Source organism: Durio zibethinus, chromosome 24 (genome assembly GCF_047325235.1).
Source record: "Durio zibethinus cultivar Kanyao isolate XHJ-2024 chromosome 24, ASM4732523v1, whole genome shotgun sequence".
NCBI lineage: Eukaryota > Viridiplantae > Streptophyta > Magnoliopsida > Malvales > Malvaceae > Durio > Durio zibethinus.
This window is the reverse complement of record NC_143185.1, coordinates 9,182,339-9,193,866: the sequence shown is the minus strand read 5'-3', so window position 1 is coordinate 9,193,866 and position 11,528 is coordinate 9,182,339. Positions and strand designations below refer to the sequence as shown.

The window sequence follows — 11,528 nt, the reverse complement described above, 5'->3', positions numbered from 1 at the left end:
TAAAAGACTTAAAAAACTTAATCACTAAAGTTTTAATGAAAACCAATTTGGTAATCAACATTGGGAATCTTACCAAACTTGTTCACCAAGATTTCAAGATTTACTTTCATGATCACCAAGTATAATGGACTGTTTTTGTAAAAGTCAAAGTAATTATTTCTTGTTATTAAAGAATCATGATGAAAGGCATAAGAAAGCATTGGAAAGAGTTTAGAACTCTTGGATGATGGCCTAGTAGAGGCAGCATAATAGCCAAGGCTTAAACTACCAAGTTTCCATCCATACAAATCTAGACAACACTACTTTCTTATTTTGATTAGGTTTCAGCCAAGCCCTAGTTTGATATTGATTCTTTTTGAATTTGGATTCCTAAATAGTTTAGGTTTGAGAAATTATATTTCATATATAAATTCAAATTGAATTGGACTTTTTAAATTATTTAGAACTTCTAATTAACAAGAAACTACTTCACTACGCACCTAGTTAGACTAGGAAATTCCCAATGTATGTATTTTGGCTTGATCTTATTTGATTGACATTCCTAAATGTTTTAGACCATGCTACATTAAAATCCAAGTAGAATTATAATTCCTTAATTGTTTAGGAAATTATGATTGAAATTACAAATTTCTAAGACATTAGTTAAACATATTCGGCCAAACTAGCTAAACATGTTAATGCCTTGCATCACATTGACTTGGATTGATGTTTTATATGTTATATTGATATTAATTCAAAGAATAAATATTCAAGATCTTGAATTTGAGCCTATCATAATGTGTAGGTTCGGGAACATGACTACTAGACTTAGGGAATAAAAAAAAAGGCTAAAATTATTTTTAATAAAATCAAAACCAAATGAGTCACCACCAATCTTATTTAGGGTGAGATTGGCCACCTAAAAATATTGTTCTTTTAATAAAATATTTAAAAAAATTTAAAGTTTATTAAAAGAACATTTTGGTCAACAAAAATTAGAATTGAGTTTGTGAGTCGGTTATGCATGGGAAAGAATTAGCACTTCCATAACGCCCATCGAAGACAATATCAATTAATTGCATATTATCCTTAAATTTTGGTAAAAATGGTCTCATTGTAATGCTTATAAACTAATTCCTTTATTTATTCCATAAAGTTGAATCTCCTTTTTTTAATTTTCTTTTAAAAACATATCATTTTTTTAAAGAATAAATTGATTTTTTTTTATCAAAATGAAAAATTCATAAGTATCGAAACACTTCCTCTACCCTCCTATATTTAAGTAGAGTTTCAAAAATGCCACTAACTTAGTATTTTCCAAATAACCCCACAAAAACCTAGGTGACACCTTGCATAAATGATAGCCATTGAGAGTCCTCTTATATTTAGGCCAGATTTCAAAGATTATATTTATTTGAGATGTCATCTTATTTAAAATATTTTCCCTTGAAAAACCTCATTTATAAAACCTATGCAATATGCATGAATATAATAATAATATAAGATGTATGCATGATAACTAAACATGAATGACAAGGTACAAATGCATGAAAATTTAAGAATGCATGTAATAATAAAGTGAAATGAGATGCAAATGTGTGAATGGGATCAAGTTGGTTTTAGGGTTTGTGGGTGGGTTTAAGTTTTGTGGTTAGTTTAGGGTCTAGGTTTAGGGTTTTGGTTTTAGGGTTTAGGGTTGTGGTTTGGTTTAAGGTTTAGGATTAGGGTTAGGATTTCGATTTAGGTTTAGGTTTAGGGTTTAGCTTTGGGGTTTATGGTTTAGGATTTCATGAGAAATGCATGTAACAAAATAACAAAAATGACATTAATAAAAATGCAAATCTTAATGCATGAAACATGTATGAAAATAAACATATTACAAATTTAGGCATATTTATAAATATATTACAAACTAAACATACATGCAACAATATGGTCAAAATTGATTGCAATTTGACTTATATCTTAGCTTGTTTCTTAAGATTTTTGGCAATTTACTCCTAAATACACATTATTCTCATATGTTGGTGTAATTAAAGAAAATGACCAATTTGATCAATTTGGATACAAGTTGGAGGAATTTTGGTGCAATTTGTGTAAATGGCCTAAACTAGTGTCAATAGGCAAAATTGGCACTTAGGGAGTTTTCTTAACTTTTCTTGCTTGATTTTTTTTATAGTTTTCTTTTTTTTTTTTTGGTAAAATGTGTAATAAAGATGTTCATTAAGTGTTGGAAATTTTTGTGGAAAAAATTTAAGGCAAGAATAATGTGGACATGCATGAAAGATCAAGTAATTACAAGGCAGAATAAACTGGGTTAGAGTGCACCAAATTGAGGAGCTAATGTGGCATTTTAAGATGATATGATTTGCTATTGAGTTCACTTGGTTGAAGCAATTACACATGAAGGGATGAGCCCAAATCTGTTGAAGATGAGCAAAGCACTAGGAAAGGAACCAGCGACCCAGCCGTACACCAACAAAAAGCATGAAGCCTTTAGAACCTGAACAATTCTAGACATTTTTAGGATCCAAGGCCTCTCCCTTCTGCCTATAAATAAGGGGAGAGGGTTGGCCATTAGAGACTTTTAGCCTAAGTTTTAGAATTTTCCGTTTTTTCGCATTTTTATTTTTTGTCATATTCTTAGATTTTCTTAGCTTCCAAACATCTTTTTCTCCATCTTTCTTCATTGAAACTTGCTACCAAGTTACATGTTCCAGTGTATTTTTGTGTGATCTTTCCAAAACTTGCAATAAACTTTACATTTTCAATCAATTTTCAGATTTCTTCATTCACTACTTAAGCTGTTTGTGGAATTGTTTCTACTAATGTACCTGCGATTTTTTAATTAAAACTATATCAAATCTTGTTTGTTTTGTTCAAATTTTTTTCATAGGTTCCTAATCCATAGATCTAGAACATATATAAAAATTAGATTCAAATTTGCAACATAAAATTCTAGATTAGAACTGGAAATTTCACCTGGAAGCAAGGTGCAAGTGCAACCAGACGTGAACAGTCCACTTTGGCGTGGAACTTCTCTCCTCATGGAGTTCTGTTTGCTTTCTCTTCTCTTTCGATCTTTAGTTTTATGTGATGCTTATTATATTTTGATTGAATGCCTTGATTTTACTTGAATTTGTTGCTGTTTGGATTGAAAAATTGTGAATATATTTTGTTTATTGTTCACCAGTGTACTATTTGGAATTCAGTTTGTTGAGCTGGTTTTATGCTTAAATTCTATGATTTCTTTGTTGATTCTTTCGAAACACCTATAAATGAAAATTATCTTAACTCATATAAAGTTCTTTTGCAGTTATTGATTATATATTGAATTTTTTTTATGAAAGCTCTTGCGATTTCAGTACCTACTTGAATTGTAAACATTTTCTGTTTTGTATTTGCTCAATTGTTTTTCAAGTTTTCTACTACATTTTAAATCTTCAATTAGTCCTTTAATTGTTCATACAAATTCCATTTTAGATATTGGTTCATTTGTATAGTTTAGCACCCTAAGTGGTGAAGTGTTATGATGCAGTTCATGTACGTGTAGGTTCTGTTCACTTTTGATGCATTTTCTGTTCACTGTTGATGCATTTTCTGTTCACTGTTGATGCATTTTCTTTGTACTTTTGTTTCTACATTTTAATTTTTCATCTAAGCCTTCATTTTGATCTTCATTTTGGTTAAGTATAATTCTATTGTTTCATCATTATGAGACAAATCAACTTCAGTATTCAAGTTACTTCTTCACTGCTACTGGTGCAATGATTTACAGTTTAGTTTTTCTTTCATACAGTTTTGGTCTTTTCTCTTAGCTTTTGTTTAGTGCACTTGTCACTTCACTGGTTCATTTACGTTGTTCACTTGGTACTTAGTTTTCAGCTTAGTGTGCTCGTTAGTTTAGGTTTATTCTCTTAGCCTCGTGCAAAATTCATTTAGGATTAGCTTTGGTTGCAATTAAAATTTTCAAATTTCATTTCATTATATGCGTCCTTTCCAGGTTTTATGATTCTAGAATTTTAGGTAATATTTGTATGTGATTGTGTCACTGCCTTTCACACTTGCTTTTTAATTTTCATTATATTACATGTTCTTGACTTTTTAAAATTAGTCATACAAGATTTAGTTGTCAATTAGATTAATTGCAGTGAAATTTTAATTGGAATTTTCCTTGTTAATTTTTCAATTGCATTTTATTTCTATTGTGTTAATTCAAAATTTTTATGATTTGTTTTCTTATTTGATTTTAGTTGTTAATTTTGTAGAAGTTACTTTTCATAGATATTGATTGATCAAACCAACTTTAGACAAGGTGTGGGGATAAAATGGTACTTAAGTTAGGAATCTCTTCAACTAATTATTGTGACATCGACATCTAGACTTCTATAGTCTTTATTATTACTTAAACAGTCGTGCACTTGTAGTTAGATCTGAATAAAGTTTTCTGCACCATTGCTAGGGATTAGGATTTAAGAGTCCTAGGTTAATATCAATCTTCACCGTACTCTTCTATAGATTTGTTGTACATACCTTAGGTTAAAGCTTAGGTTTGCTTCAGTTTTAGGTGTGCATACCCTAGGTTCCTTTGTTGATCATTTTTTTTCCTTAGCTATATATACTTAGGTTTCCATTTCTAATTTGTTCTCTTGGTTTAGTGCTCTTGTGGCCCATGTATGCACTCAATTAGGAATCATGAGTTGATCCTTTTACATCTTAAGCTTGATGCTACCTATAAAAGAATTAGAAGGGAAAGACAAATCAATCCAACCAACACCATAGCCAAGTAAGACACTAGAGCCTTTAAGGATTATGCTATGGCTAATCTTCATGGTTTTCAACCTAGCATTAGGAGCCCAACCATACAAGCCAACAATTTTGAGATTAAACCTGTAATCATCTAGATGATACAATAGTCAACGCAATTTAGTGGTAATTCAAGTGAGGATCCGAATGCTTATCTTTGGAACTTTTGAGAGATTTGTGATACATTCAAATATAATGGTGTTATTGAAGATGCCATTAACCTTAGGTTATTTCCATTTTCCCTTAAAGATAGGGCCAAGAGTTAGTTAGTCTTGATGCCACTAGATTCCATCGCCACTTGGGCTGATTAAGTGTGAAGTTCACAACCAAACTTCAGAATGAGATTACTACATTTTTCCAGCTAACTTGAAGACCTTGTATGAGGCATGGGAGAGATACAAGGAGCTCTTGAGGTGGTGTCCACACCATTGACTACCAAAATGGCTAGAGATCTAGATATTTTATAATGGATTAGTGCCTAACACTAGGACACTTTTAGATGATGCATTAAGGAGGTGCTTTGATGAGTAAGACTTCTAACATAGCTTATGAGCTTATTGAGGATATGAAAACTAATAATGTCAATGGTCAAATAAGAGATAACATCCTAGAAGAGCTTCAAGGCTGTACAAGGGTAGTAAGTTTACAGCTCTTAATGCTAAGGTAGATTCCCTAGCCAAATTTATAGAGTCTTTACATTATCAGGTTATATCCTCAGAGTCGAGTCCTAGTCAATCTAGGTTTACTCATACCCATAATTCCTTAACTATGTGTGATGTATATAAGGTACAATACCCGAAGGAGACATGTCTGAGCACCTACCCAAAAAGTATCCATTATTTAGGATAGACCCCCAGGCAACCTAATAACCCCTATGCTTCCACATATAGCCCAAGCTAAATGAATAACCAATTTCAGTCTATCTAGTCCTTTCAGGTACCATAATAGCCTCAACACACTAGATCACCTTATCCACTAGGTTTTTAGCAGCCACCTTTTTAGTACTAGTAGTTGAATGGAAAATCCTGCAAACGCCCAGGCCATCAAGTAATAATAAAGGACTAGCTAGTCTAAGTGTCGATTCCTCAAGGATTAGTGAAAGAGCTTCCTAAACTAAATATCGCTTATCCTCAGACATTAGTTAAGTTGGCTCAATCAAATAATATCTATGAAAAAAAAAAGAAAAAATATTCCTACAAAATGAATTATGCAAAATCAAATCAAGAAACACAAGAAATCTATAAAGGAGCATGAATAGAATGTAAATGATGAAAACTCAGTTCAGCAAAAATAGCAGCTCACAAATGCAAAGAACAATCATCTCTAAAATTGATTTTCTATGATTCTTAGGCTATTAAAATGAGTTTCTACCTAAACCTAATACAAAACTAATTAATAGACTACTTGGATTAATAAAGGAAGATGTAAATTGTTGAAGCAAAATTCAAAAATTCACACATTCAATGTTCTCTAGAAAACGCAGCTGCAAACAAGAAAAAAATTGCAGAAAATGTTCACAAGTTGCACTTTCGCTTGACACAAACTCAACCCCACATATCTAGAGATAAAAAAAAATGATAAAAGATCAAAGTTGCTATAGAACACTTGCATAACAATTGAGCATGCACTAAATAGAAAAATATTTGCAGTTAATATCTTTACTAGCTATGCATGCAAGGAAAAAATACCTATATCCTAAAACTTCACAATTTTTAAACTATAATCTCTATGAATAAACCTATAACTATATGAACTTTTGCATAACTAGATGAAAGATTAAAAAGAAATTTAAAATGCAGCATAAAACGTGAAACACAGTAGAACATAGCTACTAAGTAGAAGTCTTTTGCCATTAATGCAGATTTTGAACTTGCATGAGCTAAAAAAAATTCAATACATGATCAACAACTTCACAATATATTTCCAAGAGCTAAGATCAATTTCATTAACAGAAACTCCACTAACCTTAACAAGAAAATAACAACAAATAAACCTACAACCAGATCAAACCTCTAAACTCCAAATAGTGCACTCATAAACCAAAACCAAGACATATTCACACTTTCTATCTTAACATTCACTATCTGCAAGTAAAATCAAGGCATTCAATCAAAATATTACTAGTAACACTTAAGGCTATGGATTAAATGAGAAGAGAAGACAAATAGAATTCCATGATGAAAGCAACTCTTTATTAAATAGAATTTTCATGCCTTGCACTCTCTAGCTTTAATTTGGAACTAAATCTTTATAACTTTTAGCTAATTTTAAGATATGAAGAATTTTTGGATCTTAAGAACCTACAAAAACAAAATCTCAATAAGATCTAACTAGTTTTGAATAGGTTCCACTACAATAAAAAAATTTTCAACCTAAACAATTCATCAAACGAGCAAGATAGTATTAATATGAGCACTGATTTGAACTAGTAAACACTTACTTCTTCAAATTCTATTGCAAGCTATGGAAAGATCATGTGAAAATAAAATAAATTATGAAAATTTATCAGTAAAATGCCGTTAAGAAAGTTGAAAACAAGACTGTTTGAAAGCTAGGAAAACAAGAAAGAAAATATAGAGAAAAATTCTAAAAACTAAAGTCCTAAGCTTCTCTAAAATTCTCTTCCTCTCTAAGGTTGGGTCATCCCTTACTTATAAAAAAAGGGGAGGGGCATTAAGTCTAAAAAAAATCTAGAGTACTAATCCCAGTGTGTGCCTACAGGTTTACAATTTGATTTTTTTTGTTTTCTACTAGTGCCTCAGCATTGGTACGCATACCTGGGTTTAACTCCTCCCCTGGTGCTTGGTTCTTTCACTGAATGTGAACTCCTTCCTAATCAATTCATTAACCAATCAAATGCTTGCTTTGTGCCATATTAGCTCCTATTATTATTGTTATTATGTTTTTCTATAGAAGAAATTCCACACTCAATGAGTATTTCTTTCACAAGTTTTACTAAAAAAAAACCTAAGAGAATAAAATGAAAAAACTTCAAGCAAGAAAAATTAAAAAAAAAAAACTCCCTAAATATCAATGTGACCAAATGATACTAATGAAAGCCATTAGCCCTAAAATCCTCCATTTTATGTTCAAAATTCTTTATCTTCTTCAATTGCTCCTACATATAAGACAATTGTGATTTTAGGAGTATTTTTGCTTAGAAATGCTAAAGAACAAACTAAAATAGTAGTCAAATTATACTAAAATTAAGCATTAAAAAGCTAAAATTTTAAGTACAATCAAACCCCCAAACTTGAACTTTTGCTTGTCTTTAAGCAAAACATAAATTTAGCAAGAATCATAGTATACATTCAATGCTTTATTCAACATGGAAGCCTCACAGATTGATCAGTAAATATAACTGAAGTAAAATCATGACTAAGTGCTAATATACAAAAATCTACCTATATAGAGATCATCAAAATTGAATCATCATCATCATCATCCTCGCTCAAATCTGTATCCTCTACCTCATCAATAAATTGGGAATCTTTAAATTACAATATCGGATGCTCTAGGTGAAAAACATCAAGAACCAAGCTATTGGCTACCTCCACCCTAGAACACTTCTCAAAATTATCTGGATATTTCAAAGCCTAAAAAACATTAAACCAAACCTCCGAATCTTGTACCTGCATAATCAATTCACCTTTCTACACATTTATCCATGCTCTTTTTATAGCTAAAAGTGGTTTCCCTAAAGTAATTAGGATCTTTCGATCCACTTTTATATCCAACACAATAAAATTAGTAGGAAAAATGAATTTCTCTAGCCTAACCAAGACATCCTCTACTATCTCTTTAGGCTATTTTAGTGACCTGTCAGCCAATTGTAAAGTAACTCGGATATGTATGGCCTTTTTTATTCCTAAATTTTAAAAAATAGACCAAAGTATCAAGTTAAACTAGCACCTAGGTCACATAAAGCTCTGTCAAAGTACATACTACTTATGGTAGAAAGAATGGTAAATTTACCAGGATCTTTGAGGTTAGTAGGTAGTTCTTTTGAATCACTAATGTAAACTCACTAGTGAGTGCAATTATCTCATAGTCTTCAAGCCTTCTCTTATGAGAAATAATGTGATTCATAAATTTTGCATAGGTAGGCATCTGTTCAAGTGCATTTGCAAATGGAATATTAATGTGCAGCTTTTTAAATACTTTAAGAAATTTAGGGAATTGTCTCTTTTCCTTCTGCTTATGAAACTACAGAGGAAAAAGAATATAAAGCCTAGATGGCTCAACTTTAGAAGGAGTAGGCCTAAATGAACTCGATAAAGCACTAGAGGATAATGTTTATGGTATTCGACTGTGAACTGGAACTACACCTTCATCCTTTTTCTTGCCTACCTCATTATCATGAATTGAGTTCCTATTAGGCTCATCATTATCAAACCCCTTATCATTCCCATCATTAGAATCTACCTAGACTCGATCATCAATTATTTGCTTTCCACTCTTAAAGGTGATTTCTTTATAATGCTCCATCCCCTCTCTCATAGGGTTAACCTCTATGTTATTGGGTAAAATGCCCTCAGGTCAAATACTTAAAAAAGTTGCTAGCTAACCAATCTAGGTCTCTAAGTTCTTTATGGATGTAGATTGGTTTTGAAACATTGTATTTTGAATCTGCATAAATGAAGTCCAAGCTCTAATGAAAGAACCTAAAAGTTCTTCAATTGAGGTCTTTTTATCTGAGGGTGGCAAAGATGGATATAGAGGTGTGTAGTGCTATTGTGAACACTATTGCTAATAATGTAATTGCTAAATGCTAAATGGATGAGGTTGTCTAAGAAACTAAACATGTTGAAGTGGTGGTGTTACTAGGGTAATGGTGCTTGACTAGGTTGAAAAGATGTGGGATAATGATTTTGCTATTGATTCAAAGAGAAAATGGGATTATTCCTCAAACCTAGGTTGTATGTGGAAGAATATTGGTTCTATCTAAGAGAAAAGAGAAAAAAGGATTATTCCTTCAACGTTGGGTTCTATCCCACAATTGAAACTGACTTTGAATGAGTGTTTGGACATGACTCTTCTAGGTGTCCTACCTTGCATGTCTTGCACTAAGCCTACACACCTCTAAAGCTTTCCTAAGATGTTGTCTCCCATTGAACCACTAACAATTATTAGTTGCCATATCTTCAATCAGATCATAGGCTATGTTAGAAGTTTTACTCATTAAAGCACCTCCTAATGCAGCATCTAAGAGTATCCTAGTATTAGGTACTAACCCATTATAAAATATCTAAATCTCTGATCATTTTGGTAGTCCATGGTGTGGACATCACCTTAAAAGCTCCTTACATCTCTCCCATGTTTTATACAAGGTCTCTAATTCATGCTAGGTAAATGTACCAATTTCATTCCAAAGCTTGGCCATTTTAGTTGAAAGAAACAATTTAGCCATGAACTTTTGCACCAAATCATCCTAAGTAGTGATGGAACCTGGTAGCATCAAGATTAACCAACTCTTAGCTCTATCTCTAAAGGATAATGGAAACAACCTAAGCATAATGGCATCATTAGTAACACTATTATGTTTAAATATATCACATATCTCTAAAAAATCCTAAAGATACGCATTCGGATCCTCACTCGAACGTCTATTAAATTGCACTCATTGTTGTATCATCAGATGATTGTAGGTTTAATCTTAAATTATTGGCTTGTATGGCTAGCCTCTTAATACTAGGCTAAAAACCATGAAGATCAGGCACAGCATAATCCCTAAGGGCTCTAGTGTCTTGGTCAACCATAGTGATAGTAGGATTAATTTGTCTTTCCTACATAAACCTTTTATGAGTAGCCTTAAGCTCAAGATCTAAAAGGATCAACTCATGATTCCTAATAGAGTGCATATATGGGCCCCAATGAGCACTAAACGGAGTAAACCACTCTAAAAATAAAACTCTAAGTATGTACACCTTGAACTGAAATAAATCTAATTTCTAGCCTAAGGTTTGTATACTAAAGTGAATAATTCTATAATAGAGTATGACAAAAGTTGATATTAACTTAGGACTCCTTAGGCCTAATCCCCAACAACAGCACCAAAAACTTGATTAGAAAATCTTGTAAACACACAGGCCATCAAGTAATAATAAAGACTAGCTTGTCTAAGTGTTAATCCCTCAAGTATTAGTGAAAAAGTTTCCTAAACTAAGTATCGTTCATCCTTATACACTATTTAAAGTTGGCTCGATCAATTAATATCTATGGAAAAGAAAGAGGAAAAAAATATTCTCACAAAATTAATGATACAAAATCAAATCAAGAAATATAAGAAATCTATAGAGGAGCATGAACAAAATGTAAATAATGAAAATTCAGCTTAGCAAAACCAAAAGCTCAAAAATGTAAAGAACAATCCTCTTTAAAATTGATTTTGTATGATTCTTATGCTATTAAAATGAGTTTCTACCTAAACCTAATACAGAACTAATTAACAAATTATTTGTATTATTAAAGGAAGATGTAAATTGTTAAAGCAGAATTTAAAAATCCACACATTCAATGTTTCTTAAAAAATGCAGCTACAAACAAGAAAAAATAGTAAAAAATGTTCGCAAGTTGCACTTTTGCTTGATACAAATTCAACTCCACATATCCAGAGATAAAAGAACTGATAAAAGATCAAAGTTGTAGTAGAAAACTTGCATAACAATTAAGCATGCATAAAACAAAAAAAAATTTGCAATTAATACCTTTATTGGCGTTGCATGCAAAGAAAACAAAACTAT

At 31.6% G+C, this 11,528-nt stretch overlaps 2 non-coding genes across 2 annotated transcripts; one reads left to right on the top strand and one right to left on the bottom strand.

The window, feature by feature from the left end:
* Positions 1-5,113: 5,113 nt before the first annotated feature.
* LOC149511907 (small nucleolar RNA R71) lies at positions 5,114-5,219 on the bottom strand. Its single transcript, XR_016333436.1, has one exon. It is a non-coding gene; the product is annotated as a small nucleolar RNA R71 (small nucleolar RNA).
* A 4,836-nt stretch (positions 5,220-10,055) lies between these two features.
* On the top strand, positions 10,056-10,162 carry LOC149511906 (small nucleolar RNA R71). Its single transcript, XR_016333437.1, has one exon. It is a non-coding gene; the product is annotated as a small nucleolar RNA R71 (small nucleolar RNA).
* Positions 10,163-11,528: the final 1,366 nt, after the last annotated feature.